Here is a 16,474-nt window from a genome sequence, read left to right on the forward strand (position 1 = left end):
ACCTTCTGGGCTTTCCATAGCCTAGATCTAACCAATCGTTTTAGGAAATTCCTGCTGATTCCCATTAATCTTCTTCTCTCTAGTCTTTATGGCCTTGATAACCCATTGCTGTCTAGTTGATTCCAACTTACAGTGCCCCTATAGAACAGAGTAGAACTGTATAAGGCTGCAATCTTTACTGGAGCAGACAGCCTTATCTTTCTCCTGTGAAGCCCCTGCTGGCTTCGAACCGCCGACCATTTGGTTAGCAGCCACACTCTTCACCACTGCAACATCAGGGCTCCTATGGCCTTGATAGCGACCAGAATTTCCCTCTAGTCTGGAAAAATTATTCATCTTGAGATTGTCAAAGACAAAATGCACAAGACAATTCAGGAAGTTACTTTATACCAGCTATTGCAATACAGGAGTCCCTGGGTGGTGCAAAAGGTTATTGAGTTTGGCCTCTAACTGAGAGTTTGGAGGCTGGAGTCCAAGCAGAGATGTGTCAGGAGAGAGGCCTACCAATTTACTTCTGAAAAATCAGTCATTGAAAACCCTACGGAGCATAGTTCTACTCTGACACACATTGAGGTCACTAAGAGTCAGAGTCGACTCCATAATCACTGGTGTTTTGTTGCAATAGGAAGTTCATTAACAAGGAACATCTCAATGAACAAGAAAAGGGCCCAAGGTTTTGTAGAGCCAGGTAGTCAGTGTCAAAGAAAATTGCACCAGACAACGTTAAACAGGCAAGGATGACTGTATTCAAATGTTATTGCAATACAGGGGTACGACTAGGACTAAGTCTGGACACAACTCTGTGGAAACAAAAGATGGCAGGGTTTTCAAGGACCGGGATGGACTAGTGGAAAGGTGCTGAAGGATGTTAGCAGGGTTGATCAGTCGGATAGCTGAGTGACTTACTGAGCTTCCAGTTAAGGCCACTGGGTGAGAATGCTTTCTTTTGCTGTCATTAGGCCACCTAGATCCAGTAAGGACCAGAGGAGAGGGAGCAGGAGGTAAAGCTGGAAGAAGCCCATCTAAAATTTAGTAGAGCTTAGGGGAACATTAAGGCTTGGCCACAACCCATTTCGTATATGCTCTCAGGATAAGCAGTAACTAAAGCACCAGTTGCCATTAAGCTGACTCCAACTCATAGCAATCCCAAGGGTTTCAGAGTAGAATTGTGCTCCACAGGGTTTTCAGAATTAGATTGCCAGGCCTTTCTTCGGAGGCATCTCTGGGTAGACTCCAACTCTGACCTTTCGGTTAGAAGCTGAGCATGTTAACTGATGCACCACCCGAAGACTTCAAAATGATAAGTAGTCCTCAATTAAGAAGAAATGACAGAACCATTTGTCACAAATGTTGCTGTTGTGTGCGGTGAGTCAATTCTGACTCATAATGACCCTGTAAGACGGAGTAGAACTGCCCCATACAGTTTCCTAGGCTGTCATCATTATGGGAGCAGATCTCCAGGTCTTTTCTCCTGTGGAGCCACTGGTTGCTTCGAACCGCTGACCTTTTGATTAGCAGCCAAGTGCTTAACCATTGCACCACTAGGGCTCCTTTGCCATTGAGTCAATTCCAACTCATGGCAACCCTATAGGACAGAGTAGGACTGCCCTGCAGGGTTTCCAAGGAGCAGCTGGTGGATTCAAACTGCTGACCTTTTGGTTAGCAGCCAAGCTCTTAACCACTGCACCACCAGGGCTCCAGGAGTACACGGCTCAGGCAAAGTCAGCACAGTATGGATCTTCACAAACATGGTGTAGGAATTAGCCCCAGCAAGTCAGAAATGGTTACAGAACACCTTAAGGGAACTTTTGCCATGCATATTCAATCCACAAAACATCAATGTCTAAACATAAAACGGGCAAAACCTCCTTTATCGCTGTACATTGAGGAGAAAAGATTTCTGTGATCCAGCTACACCTGGGCCAAAAGGCTTCCCTTTCAGAAGAATCTGAGTCATCATTGCTATTTTGCCCTGGAGACTTTTGTCTTAGTAAGGATAGTACAGCTCCCAAGTTTCAGTAACTTTGGTTTTTCGCTCATCAGCCTACCTGAAAGCTACAGAAGACCATGGCTTCTGTGGGAGCAGATCCCACAGAGCCACTGGTAGGTTCAAACCGCAAACCTTTCAGTTAGTAGCTGAGCACTTTACCATCGTGCCCCCATGGCTCCTCGACATAGAAAAATATGGCAATAGATATTGGTGATGGTTGCACGACATGATTGGTGTAATTGGTCCCAATGCATTGTACAAAATGACAAATGATGAGTTGGCAAATGTGGTGTTGTTGTATATATTTTTTACAACAATAAAAATTAAACAGAAGCCCAGGACAGTAAGAGAGAAACCATGATTGGAACACAAACAGGGCAATAATGCAAACCCCACTGATGTCAGGCTGCCACAAGCTTGAACTCCATTTCTCCTTGACCTCCTTTACAGCAGGCAAAATCAGCCAATAAGCTTTTATAACTATTCAGCAACCTAGACAAGAAGGACAGTGTCTGAGCTACTTCCTAGTTGTCAAATAAAAAAAGAAAATCCAGACTTAGCAGAAAGGGACTTTGCTCAAAAGGATCATTGCAAGGGCGGGAAAGGGTCCTTTAAAATGAGAGAGAGATTATTGCAACAGAAAGAACATTCTGACCACAAGATCAACAAGTGTCTCAAGAGTTAGGCAAATGAACAACCAAAAAACAAACAATGCAAATCAAAACCACGTGAGATACCACTTCAGTCCCATTAGGATGGCTAAGATAAAAAAAAAACAAAAACAGAAAATAACAAATGTTGGCAAGGATGGGAAGAAATCCAAAGCCTCATCCATTGCTCGTGGGAATGCAGAATGGTACAGCTGCTGTGCTGTGGAAAATGGTTTGGCCGCTCCTCAAAAAGTTAAAAATAGAGCTACCATTTCACCCAGCAACCGCACTCTTAGGTATATACTCAAGAGATTTGAAAACAATGACACAAACAGACACATGTACACCAATGTTCACTACAGCATTATTCACCATTGCCAAAAGGTGGAAATAACCTAAATTTCCATTAACAGATGAATGGAAAAATAGATTGTGGTACATACATACAATGGAATACTATTCACCCATAAAGAGAAATGAAGTCCTGACACGTGCAACAACATGAACAAACCTTGAACATTGTGTTGAGTGAAATAAATCAATCACAAAAGGACGAATATAGAATGATTTCCCTAATATGAAACTCTTAAAGTAGGCAAATGTATAGAAATCAGATTTTTAACAGTGGTACCAGGGATGGGAAGGAAGGGGAAAGGGGGAAATCTTTGAAATTAGGTTTTTGCTTTGGGGGATGGAAACTATGTCAACGGATGTTGTAATCGTTGCACAACATGATTGACGTAATTTGTTCCAATGAATTGTACAAGTGACAAATGCTGAATGGCAAATGTGATCCTATCCATATTTTTTTACAGCAATAAAAACAAAGGAAGAAAGAATGGAAGGAAGGAAGCTATAGGGTTAGGCAAAGGGATAACGGAAGGCATACTGATAGTGTGAAGTGTGGTTGTTGCTAGGTGCCTTAGAATAGGTTCTGACTTATAGCAACACTGTGTACCACAAACAAAACACTGCCCAGTCCCACACCACCCTCAAAATCCTTGCTTTGTTTGAGCCCATTGCTGCACCCACTGTATCAATCCATCTCATTGAGGGTCTTCCTCTTTTTCACTGATCATCTACTTTACCAAGCATGATATTCTTCTCCAGGTACCGGTGCCTCCTGATATGTCCAAAATACCTTCAAGAAAGCCTCGTCATCCTTGCTTCTATGGAGCATTCTGGCTGTACTTCTTCCGAGACAGATTTGTTCTTCCTTCTGACAGTCCATGGCGTATTCAACATTCTTCACCAACAGCGTAATTCAAAGGCATCATTTCTTCTTTCGTCTTCCTTATTCATTGCCCAACTTTTGCTTAAAAGAGGTCTTTTGCAACAGATTTGCCCAGTGTAATATGCAATTTGATTTCTTGACTGTTGCTCCCATGGACGTTGATTGTGGATCCACTAAAATGAAATTCTTGACAACTTCAACATTTTCTCCGTTTATCATGATGTTGCTTATTGGTACAGTTGTGAGGATTTCTGTTTTATGTTGAGGTGTAATTCGTACTGAAGGCAGTAGTCTTTGATCTCCACCAGTAAGTGCTTCAAGTCCTCTTCGCTTTCAGCAAGCTAGATTGTGTTACCTGCATACGGCAGGTTGTTTGTGAATCTTTCTCCAATCCTGATGCGACATTCTTCCTCACACAGTCCAGCTTTGTAAGTAGGTATGGTGAAAGGATACAAGCTTGATGCACACCTTTTCTGATTTTAACCATTCAGTATTCCCTTGTTCTGTTTAAAAGACTGTGCCCTGATCTAACTACAGGTTCCGCATGAACACAATTAAGTGTTCCAGAATTACCATTCTTCGCAATGTTATCCATAATTTGTTAAGACCCACACATTCGAATGCCTTTGGAGAGCCAATAAAACACAGGTAAACATCTTTCTGGTATTTTCTGCTTATAGCCAAGATTCATGTCACATCAGCAATGATGTCCCTCATTCCATGTCCTCTTCTGAATCCAGCTTGAATTTCTGGCAGTTTCCTGTCCATGTACTGCTGCAACAGTTTTTGAAATATCTTCAGCAAAATTTTACATGCATGTGACATTAATAATATTGTTCAATAATTTTCGAATTCTGCCAGATCACCTGTCCTCGGAATGGGCACAATGTGGATCTCTTCCAGTCAGTTGGCCGGGTAGCTGTCTTCCAAATTTCTTGGTATAGACAAGTGAGCACTTCCAGTGCTGCATCTGTTTGTTGAAACATCTCAATTGGTATTCCATCAATTCCTGGAACCTTGCTTTTCGCCAATGCCTTCAGTGCAGCTTGGACTTCTTCCTTCAAAACCATCAATTCTTAGTCATATGCTACTTCCTGAAACATTTGAATGTTGACCAATTCTTTTTAGCACAGTGACACTTCCATCTTCTTTTGATGCTTCCTGTATCATTCAATATTTTGCCCATAGAATCCTTCAATATTGCAACTCAAGGCTTGAATTTTTTCTTCAGTTCTTTCAGCATGAGAAACGCCAAGCATATTTTTCCCTTTTGGTTTCCTAACTCCAGTTCTTTGCACATTTATTATAATACTTTACTTTTCTTCTTGAGCCACCCTTTGAAATCTTCCATTCAGCTCTTTTACATAATCATTTCTTCATTTCAGCCAGAAATGAAGTGTGGTTAGGGTCTGCAAAAGAAGCGCAGGGAGACTCAGGAGATACAAATGAAGTGGTATCAACAGGGCTTCACGGTCAACGGGATGAAGCAGGTGAAGAAGTTACTGCCCACACGCGGAAGAAAGGAATCAGGCAGGCTCAGCCACCGCCTCTGCCTTATCAACCTCCCTGGCAACAGCTCCAACTGTACAGCTTTGAAGCAAAGATTGTTTCTCTGAAAGCGAACAGCAACAACAGAAGCCATGGATTTTTGCCCACTAAGATTTTATGCCCATTCACAACAGATGCTGACCACTTTCTGGAAATGAAAGATTTTTTTCAGGAAACTGCTGTCAATTGATTCTATCTCGTTCCTGCAAAAAAAGTTCAGTTCATGCTGTTGAGAGAAAACAGAACAGCCTGTGCAGCAGTTCTGACGATATCTGTCAATATCTGACAAGGCCCAGTAAAACCCCAGAGACCACGGCAAGAACAAACAGCAATCAGAGGCAGGCCCCTCATCTGGGCATTGATGCTGGGCAGCAAAGTGGCACAAAAAGCAGGCGAATGAATGGCTTTTCAGCACAATTTAAATAGAAAACTCAAGGTATCTCAGAATTTTGTTCCTGAGGGGCATATTCTGCTCTAGAAAAAACATTGCTTTATTTTAGTTTAAGTAATGTTATGCTATTGATTGTATTTCATTTATTGCATTGATTTATTATGTTTATTTTATATTATTTTATCTAATGTTTTACTTTATTTCAATTTTTAATTGTATATTTAATTTAATTTTATATTATATTTCATTTATTTTTAATTTTATATTATTTAATATTTTTCTTAATTTTAATTTTATATTTACTTCATTTTTAATTTTATTTAATTTAATTTGATATTATATTTACTTTTATTATAAATTATATTTCAAAGTATATTGTATATCTTATTTAATATCATCTTTATTTTTTATTTAATTTTATATTTTACTTATTCAGTTTTACATTTAATTTAGTTTTATAGTTAATATTTTACTCCACATTTGATTTTGTTTAATTTTATATCCTATTTTATTTATTTTTATTTTGTTTAATTACATATTTAATAGAGAGTCCCTGGGTGACCCTAAGGAGCTCTGGTGGCACAGTGGTTAAAGCAATTGACTGCTAACTGATAGGTCAATGGTTCGAAACCACCAGCTGCTCCCAGGGAGAAAGACGTGGCAGTCTGCTTCCATAGAGATTCATAGCCTTGGAAACCCTATGAGGCCATCATGAGTCTAAATCAACTCAATAGCAGTGAGTTAGTTTGTTTGTTTGTTTTTTAGGGGTGTAGCCCTGGTTAAAATCTCAGCCGCTAACAAAAAGGTCAGCAGTTCCAATCTACTCCTTGGAAACCCTATGGGGTGGTTCTACACTGTCCTGTAGGGTCGCTATAAGTTGGAATTGGCTTGGCAGCAACAGGTTTCATTTGGTTTGGGTGGCGGAAACAGTTATCACTCAACTACTGTTGTTGTTAGGCGCCTTAGAGTCGGTTCCCCGACCCTATGTACAACAGAGGGAAACACTGCCTGGTCCTATCCTATCCTTACAATCGTTGTTATGCTTGAGCTCATTATTGCAGCCACTCTGTCAATCCACCTTGTTGAGGGTCTTCCTCTTTTCTGCTGACCCTGTACTTCGCCAAGCATGATATCCTTCTCCAGGGACTGATCCCTCCTGACAACATGTCCAAAGTATGTAAGACGCAGCCTCGCCATCCTTGCTTCTAAGGAGCAATCTGGTTGCACTTCTTTCGAGACAGATTTGTTCATTCTTTTGGCAGTCCATGGTATATTCAATATTCTTTGCCAACACCACAATTCGAAGGTGCCAAACTCTTCTTTGGTCTTCCTTATTAACTGTCCAGCTTTCACATGCATATGATATGATTGAAAATACCATGGCCTGGGTCAGGCACACCTTTGTCTTCAAGGTGACATCTTTGCTCTTCAACACTTTAAAGAGGTCCTTTGCAGCAGATTTGCCCAATGCAATCCAGCTTTTGATTTCTTGACTGCTGCTTCCATGACTGTTGATTGTAGATCCAAGTAAAATGAAATCCTTGACAACTTCAATCTTTTCTCTGTTTATCATGACGTTGCTTATTGGTCCAGTTGTGAGGATTTTTGTTTTCTTTATGTTGAGGTGTAATCCATACTGAAGGCTGTGGTCTCTGATCTTCATTAGTAAGTGCTTCAAGTCCTCTTCACTTTCAGCAAGCAAGGTTGTGTCATCTGCATAACACAGGTTGTTAATGAGTCTTCCTCAATCCTGATGCCCAGTTCTTCTTCATATAGTCCAGCTTCTCAGATTATTTGCTCAGCATACAGATTGAATAGGTATGGTGAAAGGATATAACCCTGGCGCACACCTTTCTTGACTTTAAACCAATCAATATCCCCTTGTTCTGTCTGAACAACTGCTTTTTGATCTATGTAAAGGCTCCTCATGAGCACAATGAAGCGTTCTGGAATTCCCATTCTTCACAATGTTATCCATAATTTGTTATGATCCACCCAGTCGAATGCCTTTGGGTAGTCAATAAAACATAGCTACTGGCCAATAAAACTCGACTACTGGCTAAAATATTTTTGGTTAGAACCCACACAGAAGCACCTCAGAGGACAGGGACTTGTGATCTCACAGCCTTGAAAACACTATGGAGCAGGTCTACTCTGAACACATGTGGTCACCATGAATCGGATTCAACTAGAAGGCAACTAACACACAACGAACGAGGCTAAAAAGAACCAGGTGTGGAGAGTGGGATGAAAGGGTGGCATGATAATATAGACCAGAGAACTTTTCACCCTGGAGCCAGCCCATTCTCAGGAATGGGCCCTTAAGAAGGCTCAGGCTGAGGGTGGGCCAAAATTTAGGGACACTGGGAGTAGAGAATTTTAACCTAAGTCTGGTGAATAAGCATTTTGTTCTGGCTGATCAGTGGGGACAAGCAGTTCAACTTATCATTTATGAGGCAAGGAATGGGAATTTGGAGTGTCTGGGTCTGGCCTTGTCATCAGTAAACAAGGGGTGTCCTCACATGAGTCTTATCTAAGTTATGGAGAAGGCTTTGCAGTAAGCCATTTCCTGGAAAACAAAAGGGTGGGGAGATTTCTTAATCATGGCTGTTTTCGGGAGCACAAGGTTCAGGTGAAGCTCAACATTGTCATGATAGTGTCAAATCCAAGAAAAGACACCAAATTCAAGCCTAACTTGATATAACAGGCATATGTCCTCCTCTGCTTGCCCAAAGCCCATGAAAGCAGCAGTTAAGAAACCAAACAACTTATTGCATTGGGCAAATCTGCTGTACAAGACCTCTTCAAAGTGTTAAAAAGTGAAGATGTCACTTCGATGACTAAGTATGCCTGACCCAAGCCATGGTATTTTCATTTACCTCACCTGCATGCTAAAGCTGGACAATGAATAAGGATGATCAAAGAAGAAATGATTGCTTTGAATTATGGTGTTGGTGAAGAATATTGAATATAGCATGGACTGCCAGAAGAATGAACCCATCTGTCTTGGAAGAAGTATAACCAGAATGCTCCTTAGAAGAGAGGAGGGTGAGGCTTCTTCCCCTTACTTTGGACATGTTATCAGGATGGACTAGTCCCTGGAGAAGGACATCATGCATGGTAAAGTAGAGGGTCAGCAAAAAAGGGGAAGACTGTCAACGAGATGGACTGACACAGTAGCTGCAACAGACGGCTCAAACACAGCAATGATTGTGAGACTGGGCGGTGTTTCTTTCTGTTGTACATAGAGTTGCTATGAGTTGCAACCAGCTCAACTAAGAACAACAACTTGCCAGAAAGTAGGCTCCTAACAAAATTATCAGCTCCCTCCTGGCTCTGCAGTTGGTCTTCTTTACCCTGTTGTTTCCTTCTTCCCCTTATCACAGGCTCTTTCTCTTGCCCCTTCAGAACCACAAACTGGGCTTCATAGGATAATGGTGGTAGTGGTTGTTAGTTGCCTCTGAGTTGGCTCCGACTTGTGGCTACCTTATGTATAACAGAACAATATGCTACCTGATCCTGCACCATCTTTATGATCACTGGTGTGTTCGATTTCATAATTACAGTAGCTTATACTTGCATTTGTATAGCGTTCTAGAGTTATCCGATTGTTTCATCCCACTTGATCTTCACAGTGTCTACTAACGGAGAGAATGTCTATCCCACTATGCCTATTTTTAATGAAGAAGTCAGGAATGGAAAGGGACTTCCCTACTGTCACACAGCTAGTAAGTGGCAGAGCCAGAGGGTGAGAGAAACCCAGGTGACATGGATGTCATTCCTAAGATCCTTCCTGTCTTAGCCTCCTGGTGCTGCTGTACCACAAATACCATAAGTGGGTGGCTTTAAAGAACAGAAATTTATTTTCTCACAGTGCTAGAAGCTAAAAGTCCTAATCAAAATCTTGGCTGTGTAGAATCCTTCTGTCAGTAGTCTCAGGTATTTCTTGGTTCCTTGGTGATCCTCACAGGGCATCTGTCTTCCCCAGTTTGTGCACATATCTCTGTGTCTATCTGCTCTCTATATAAGTCAGAAGTGATTAGGTTTTGGATCCACCCTTCACTAGTACGACCTCAACTAACTGATTACATTACACTAGATCGCATTATGGAAGGGATTAATTAGATTAGATCCACAGGTATAGGGATTAGGATTCCAACACGTGTTTTTTTGGTGGGACACAATTCAATCCCTATTACTTCCTCAGTCTTTCCATGTTCTTCCCTGGGATATCCGTATGAATAAATAGAGCTTAGAGCCAGAGACAACCTTCTCTCCGATGGTGGGCTTCAGGCAGTCTGTGAATGATATACTCTGTGCTCCTCCAGCTGCTTCACCACCCCCTGATGAAGAAGGCTCCATCTGGTTTTTCTAGCTAGGAATCTTCCCCTTATTAGGAGAGGATTCTTCTCATGGAGAAAAGTTCTTCCCATTTTCCCCAAAGGCAAGAGATGGAAAAAACCAAAACAAAACCAAAAAACCCTGTTGCCGTTGAGTCCATTCCAACTGATAGCAACCTTATAGGACAGAGTAGAACTGCCCCATAGGGTATATCCAAGGAGCAGCTGGTAGATTCGAACTGCCAACCTTTTGGTTAGGGGCTGAGCAAAAAACAAAACTTTTAATTCTGTTTTTATTTAAATGGTTATGAGAACTGGGAACTCTCAAGATAACCAATCAGTTATTTGCTAGTAGAATTTCCCTGGAAAGGAGAAAGAGCGCTTAGACCCGCAATGTATACATTTCTTCCGAAATGTCATTCAACATCTATCTCCTTCCCAGATAGTGACAAACGCTCCATGTTCCTGTCAAAATGCCAGCTTTCAGCACCAGCCTTAATAATAAAAGCCAGATCCAAAACCCAACAGAGAAATTGCAACTTTGCCAGCAAAGAGTTTATCATCTCATTTTATTTTAAGGTCCCAGGCTCACTTTTTATTTCCTTACGGTCGTCTCTTAATTAAAAACAAAAGCAAATTATCAGTTCATTCCTTGTAGTTGAAAGTCCTTCCTGGGAACCTTTGACTAATACACATTTATTTTCTTCCCTAAAATATGATTGTTTAGAATGTGGCAAAAATAATTTGAAAAAGAGTACACACACACACACACATATCACTTGTCACTCTAATTTGGTTAAAGCTGTTAGCAACTGTGTGGTACTAAATAATAAACACCATATAAAATAGAGAACTGCGATTATTTATTTTTTACTTTTATGTGATATAAAGAGATCTTTTTTTTTTTTTTCTCCTGAGTTTTTGTTCCTTTCCTTTGCCCTCTCTTCCTCTTTATTCAACTTGTAGCCAGGGGTAGGAGGAGCTCAGAGTCAGGTAACATAGCCAGGTTATACTCTGGGCAGGTCTTAGTATTAATAAGGTAAACGTTTATTCATCTTGTAATCACGCTTCTCTGAAAAGGCTCAGGGAACTCACAGCAGTGAGATTCAAGGTGTGGCTGAGAGTCCAAAAGAAACAAGGTGGGAGATTAGGGAAAAGGGAACTCCTGAAGAGGATTTACTGGGGGATGAGGTATCCCTGGGTGGTGCAAACACTTAAGCACTTGGCTACTAACTGAAAGGTTGGCAGTTCAAACCCACCCAAAGGCGCCTTGGAAGAAAAGCCTGGTGATGTGGTTCTGAAAGGTCACGGCCTTGAAAATCCTATGGAGCACAGTTCAACTCTGAAACACAAGGGGTTGCCATGAGTCAGAGTCAACTGCACAGCAACTAGGTACTGGTACTATGAGCTCTGAATGAATTACCCCATTTTAACCTCACAAAAGGAACCTACATGGTGCAAGCAGTTTGCACTCAGCTGCAAACCTAAAGGTTGGCAGTTCGAGCCTACCCAGCAACTCCATGGAAGAAAGGCATGGCAACCTGCTTCCATAAAGATTAAACCCGTTGCCACTGAGTTGATTCAGGTTCGTAGCGACCCTGTAGGACAGGGTAGAACTGCTCCATAGGGTTTCCAAGGCTGTAATCTTTATGAAAGCAGACTGCCACATCTTTCTCCCATGGAGTGGCTGGTGGGTTTGAACCATCAATCTTTTGGTTAGCAGCTGAGTGCTTTAAACACCGTGCTTCCAGGGCTCCTAACCATAAAGGCTACAGCCAAGAAAACCCTATGGAGCAGTTCTATTCTGTAACATTTGGGGTCGCTATGAGTCAAAGGTCAACTTAATGGCAGCTAAACAATGACAAGAACTCCATGAGATGGGCTCTACTGTTATCTTTACTTCACAGATGTGGAACTGAGGTGGATAGACGTTTTAATTGAGTAGCCAACCCAAGGTCACCCAGCCCTAAGTGAGAGAGCCAAAATTCTAGCCTGGATGGTCGGACTCCGGAGTGCAAGTTCTGAAGAGCCCAGAAGTTTCTGGAGAATTCTGTGCTGTGTGGCATTCTTATTCTGTTGCTGGAGGCCCCTCAGCCTCACCAGGGTTCCAGAATTCCCTGTGCTCTAGAAAGAGCTGAACCACGGTGGGGGGTACACACCCCTCACACATGCCCCACAGAAGCTGAGGTGTTCCTGTAACTGTGGAGACAGGGTCTCTTCCTGTGGCACTTAGCGCTCACAGGAGCCTGATGTCCTGTTTCTTGGCAATTCTGCATCTTTGTGGGGTCCAATTTTAATTGCTTAACACCAGAAACCCTGAAGCTGTTGCAATGGCACCTCCACAGGCCTTCCTGGCCCTTCCCACCATTATCCTAGACCCACATAGAGATTCCAGCCTGTGGAGATCTACCTGGGCCAACCTAGGGTTCCATTGGCTCAGTGCCAAACCTACTCTTCTGCCTCCTTCCCTGGCGAACACAGCCCTCTCCAGTGCAGAAAACAGGCATCCCGCCTGGGCTTAGGATGTCCCTGCCAGGCACTGCCTCAGCTAATTCTCCCAAGCTCTTTTGATGTGGGGGTATCGTTATCTTCCTTTACAGAAAGGGAAACAGACCAGAGCGTGAGTGGCAGAATCCAGGGGTATCAGACTCCAGAGTCCATGTTCCCCATCATTGTATCAACCTGTTACATGGATGTCAGTGACACTAACAGAAATAATAAGCTTCTTGTGGCTCAGTGGTAGAATTCTCACCTTCCATGCAGGAGACCCAGGTTCAATTTCAGGCCAAAGTGCCTCATAAGTAGCCACCCCCGTCTGTCAGCGGCGGCTTTTGTATTGCTATGCTGCTGAACAGGTTTCAGCGGAGCTTCCAGACTAAGAGAGGCCTGGTGATCTACTTCCAAAATCAACCAATGAAAACACTATGTATCGCAATGGTCCAGTCAGTGACTGATCATGGGGGTGGTGCAGGGTCCTTGTCAGGGCCAATCACCCAGTAAACAGGGTACCCACAAGCTGACTTGTGCTTACTTATTAATCTGTAGTGCACGATTTCACCTGTTTTTCCCCGCCATCCCTGACCGTAGCACACAGTGTCACCTTGGGTCGGGGGCTGACTCGACAGCAGCTAACAACGTGTGCATGCATTTGTGGTTCACCTCACGTTTCCATTGGACCATATCGCTCCAGAGAGAAGGCAAAACAAGTGCAAGCGGCGGAGTGTTAGAGGAACAAAAACTGTCAGTGTTTTGGATCTGCTACTTACTGACTGTGCAAACTTGGGTGGTTCAGCGCCTCTCTAAAACTGTGTCCTTGGCTGTTATCAGGTGTTGACCACGCTTTCCTGGGCATTGAAAGGGATGCGTGAGGTAATGCATTTGCACTAGCGGGTAGCATCTTACTGACCACGTGGTAAGGACATGAAGAGTGGGCATGCTGGTGCCCTTTGTGGCTGTTGATGCACCCCTTCCTTCTGGAGGTTCAGAGGCTGGTCTTAAATCATCAGCCCATCTGGAGCCCCCAGGTCTCACAGAGCTGAGGGGGGCCACCTCCCTCTATCTGCCCTAGAAGAACAGCCCTGTGCTAGTCCTACGGGCCCTGGCTCCACTCCCTGACAACTCGATGCCAACTCATAGTGACCCTATAAGACAGAGTAGAACTGCCTCACAGGGTTCCCAAGACTGTACATCTTTACAGGAGTAGACTGCCACATCTTCCTCCCGTGGAGCGACTGGTGGGTTCGAGCCACCAACCTTTCCATTAGCAGCCGAGCACTTAACCACTGCACCACCAGGGCTCCTTCCCTCCAATCCCAGCACCCCCTTTTCAGCTGCTGTGGCTCTTTCCAGGCCTGCGCTCACTTAAAAAGACAAAAGCCAATTTTCGACACAGACACTTGGGAGATTTTACTGTTGTCTCGATGTCTGGCTGAGAACTGAATGGGCTCGTCCAGCCTAGCTTGCAAATGGCTGCTCTGAACTGGCTGGTTTCAGGAGAAAAGGAAAGTTCTGTGGAGAGCTTTCCCAATCCCCTCCAATGAAATGGAGGCAGAGATGGCAGGGACTTCGGCTGTGGACCTAGAATCATCCCTACCCGGCCTCCTCTCCATTTCCTGCTTGAGAGCTTCTGGGGTTTGTGACACTACACAAAACAGGGACAATTATAACAGTTTAAAGGCTGTGATGAAGGCGCAGGACCAGGCAGCGTTTTGTTCTGTTGAGCGTGGGGTCGCTATGAATCAGAACCGATTCAATGGCACCTAACAACAACAAGGGCTGTTGTAAGTTTTAAATAAGATGATTGCAAATGCCTAATACACAATACTCTGCACATGCTATTTTTATTTTATTGTTATCATCTTTATTTCCTCTTCATTAGACCCACCCCGATGGCTCTGCTATTGTCCCAAGAGAATTAACATAATTCTTCCTTATAGTATCAGAGACTCTTGGGAGTAAGACAACTTGGAAGGCTCTGCCCAAGCCCCCAGTCCTTAGTCAGAAAATGCCAACTCTCTGATAGCCTTCCGTGGGTAGGAAACCCTATCCTGTGTTTTATAGGCATTATCTCCATTTGACAAAAGAGGAAACTAAGCCTCAGATCAGGTGACTTTTCAAGTTCCCATGACGTCATCCCAGAACAATGGCTTGTCCTTCACTTAAACACCTCCAGTGACCTCACTCTCTCACAAGACATCCATTAATAAGCATTTATTGAGTACTTACTGGATACCACACTCGGCTCTACCTCATGCACATTAACACAATCCAGCCCTGTGAAGTAGATACTATTCTTGTCCCATTTCCCAGAGAGATCTTAGAGACTCAGCTTACTGGCTTCTCCACAATCACACAGTCGATTAGTGGCAGACCAGAGCCTGACACACTGCTGTTGCTAGGTGCTGTTGAGTTAGCGCCAACTCTTGGCGACCTCACGTATAACAGAATGAAATGCTGCCCAGCCCTGCGCTATCTTCGTGGTCATAGGTTCATTTGAGTTCATTGTTGTGGCTGTTTTATCCACCCATCAGCTCTCCCGCATTCGTATTTTTAGAGTCTTCCAACCTAGGGTGCTCATCTCCCAGCACTCTATCGAATAATGTTCTATCGTGACCCATAAGGTTTTCATTGGCTGATTTTCAGAAATAGATCCCCAGGCCTTCCTTCCTAGTTCTCTCTTAGTGTGGAAGCTCTGCTCAAACTTGTCTACCATGGGTGAACCTGCTGATATTTGAAATACCGGTGGTAGACCTTCCAGCATCGTAGCAACACAAAAGCTACCACACTACCACATACTGACAGACAGGTGATGGAGAATTTGATGCAGCTTATGCCCAAGCCCAGACCATAACCACTGCACCCTCTTGCCTCTTAGGAAGCGCAGTCTGTACCCTACAGGAATCCATGAGAGTCCAGTGGACTCCTGATCATTCGGCCTTATATCCCATGGCCTTGGCAAACTTAAACATCTCCCATCACTCTCCAGTCAGTAGAGGCCACCTCCAGTGGCCAGAGCTGAAGAAGGCATGCTTCCTATGGCTTTCAGCCTAAAGACACGCCAGATACCCCGTAGACATGACAAACCCCAGCCTGGAACAAAAGCTGTCTGTAAGTGATCCATCAGCGTCCCTTAAGTAGGCCACACTGTGCCATTCACCATCACCTCCTACCCTACATGATAAGCCATGACGTATGGTGTTCATTTACTCCTCTGTTCCCGCAGAAATATGGCGGACACAATCAATTTCCCTGTTTGTTCTCTGACCCGCTGTTCCCGGGTTAAGCAGCCTGCTTTGTCTACATTTGTCAGTTGATACAAGCTTCTCCCTGCCATAGACACCACTATTGATGAGCATCGTCAGAATATGGAGCCTTGAATAATGTATAAAGAACTCCACATGCAAAGCCACCCTGGGAACGGGAGGGGGTGGATGGGGATGGGGAGAGGAGTGTTATATGTTTTCTCTGTTGGAGCGCCTTCATTTACAAAGTGTATTTGTCAAGTCTTTTGCTAAGAGTAATGCCAGGGAGCAGCCTCCCATCATTCTTGTTAATGGGGCTGTCTGTGTGTTACAGTAAACAGCTATAACTCTTCTGTGGGAGCCATTGTGCAGCAGGCGGAGTTTTTTCAGCATCCAATTAAGGGCGTCTCCAATTTGCCAGCCAGGATCATGAGAGCCGTGACTCAGCCATCAGGCACACTGGGCCTCGTGGATGCTGCTGGGGCGAAGAACGAGCTGGGAGGGCTGGGCTGCCCTTCCCCCAACCCTGGCAAGGACATTGGAGTCCAGCTTGAGCTCTGGACAACCTCTGTTGTCCTTG

Source organism: Elephas maximus, chromosome 12 (assembly GCF_024166365.1).
Source record: "Elephas maximus indicus isolate mEleMax1 chromosome 12, mEleMax1 primary haplotype, whole genome shotgun sequence".
Classification (NCBI taxonomy): domain Eukaryota; kingdom Metazoa; phylum Chordata; class Mammalia; order Proboscidea; family Elephantidae; genus Elephas; species Elephas maximus.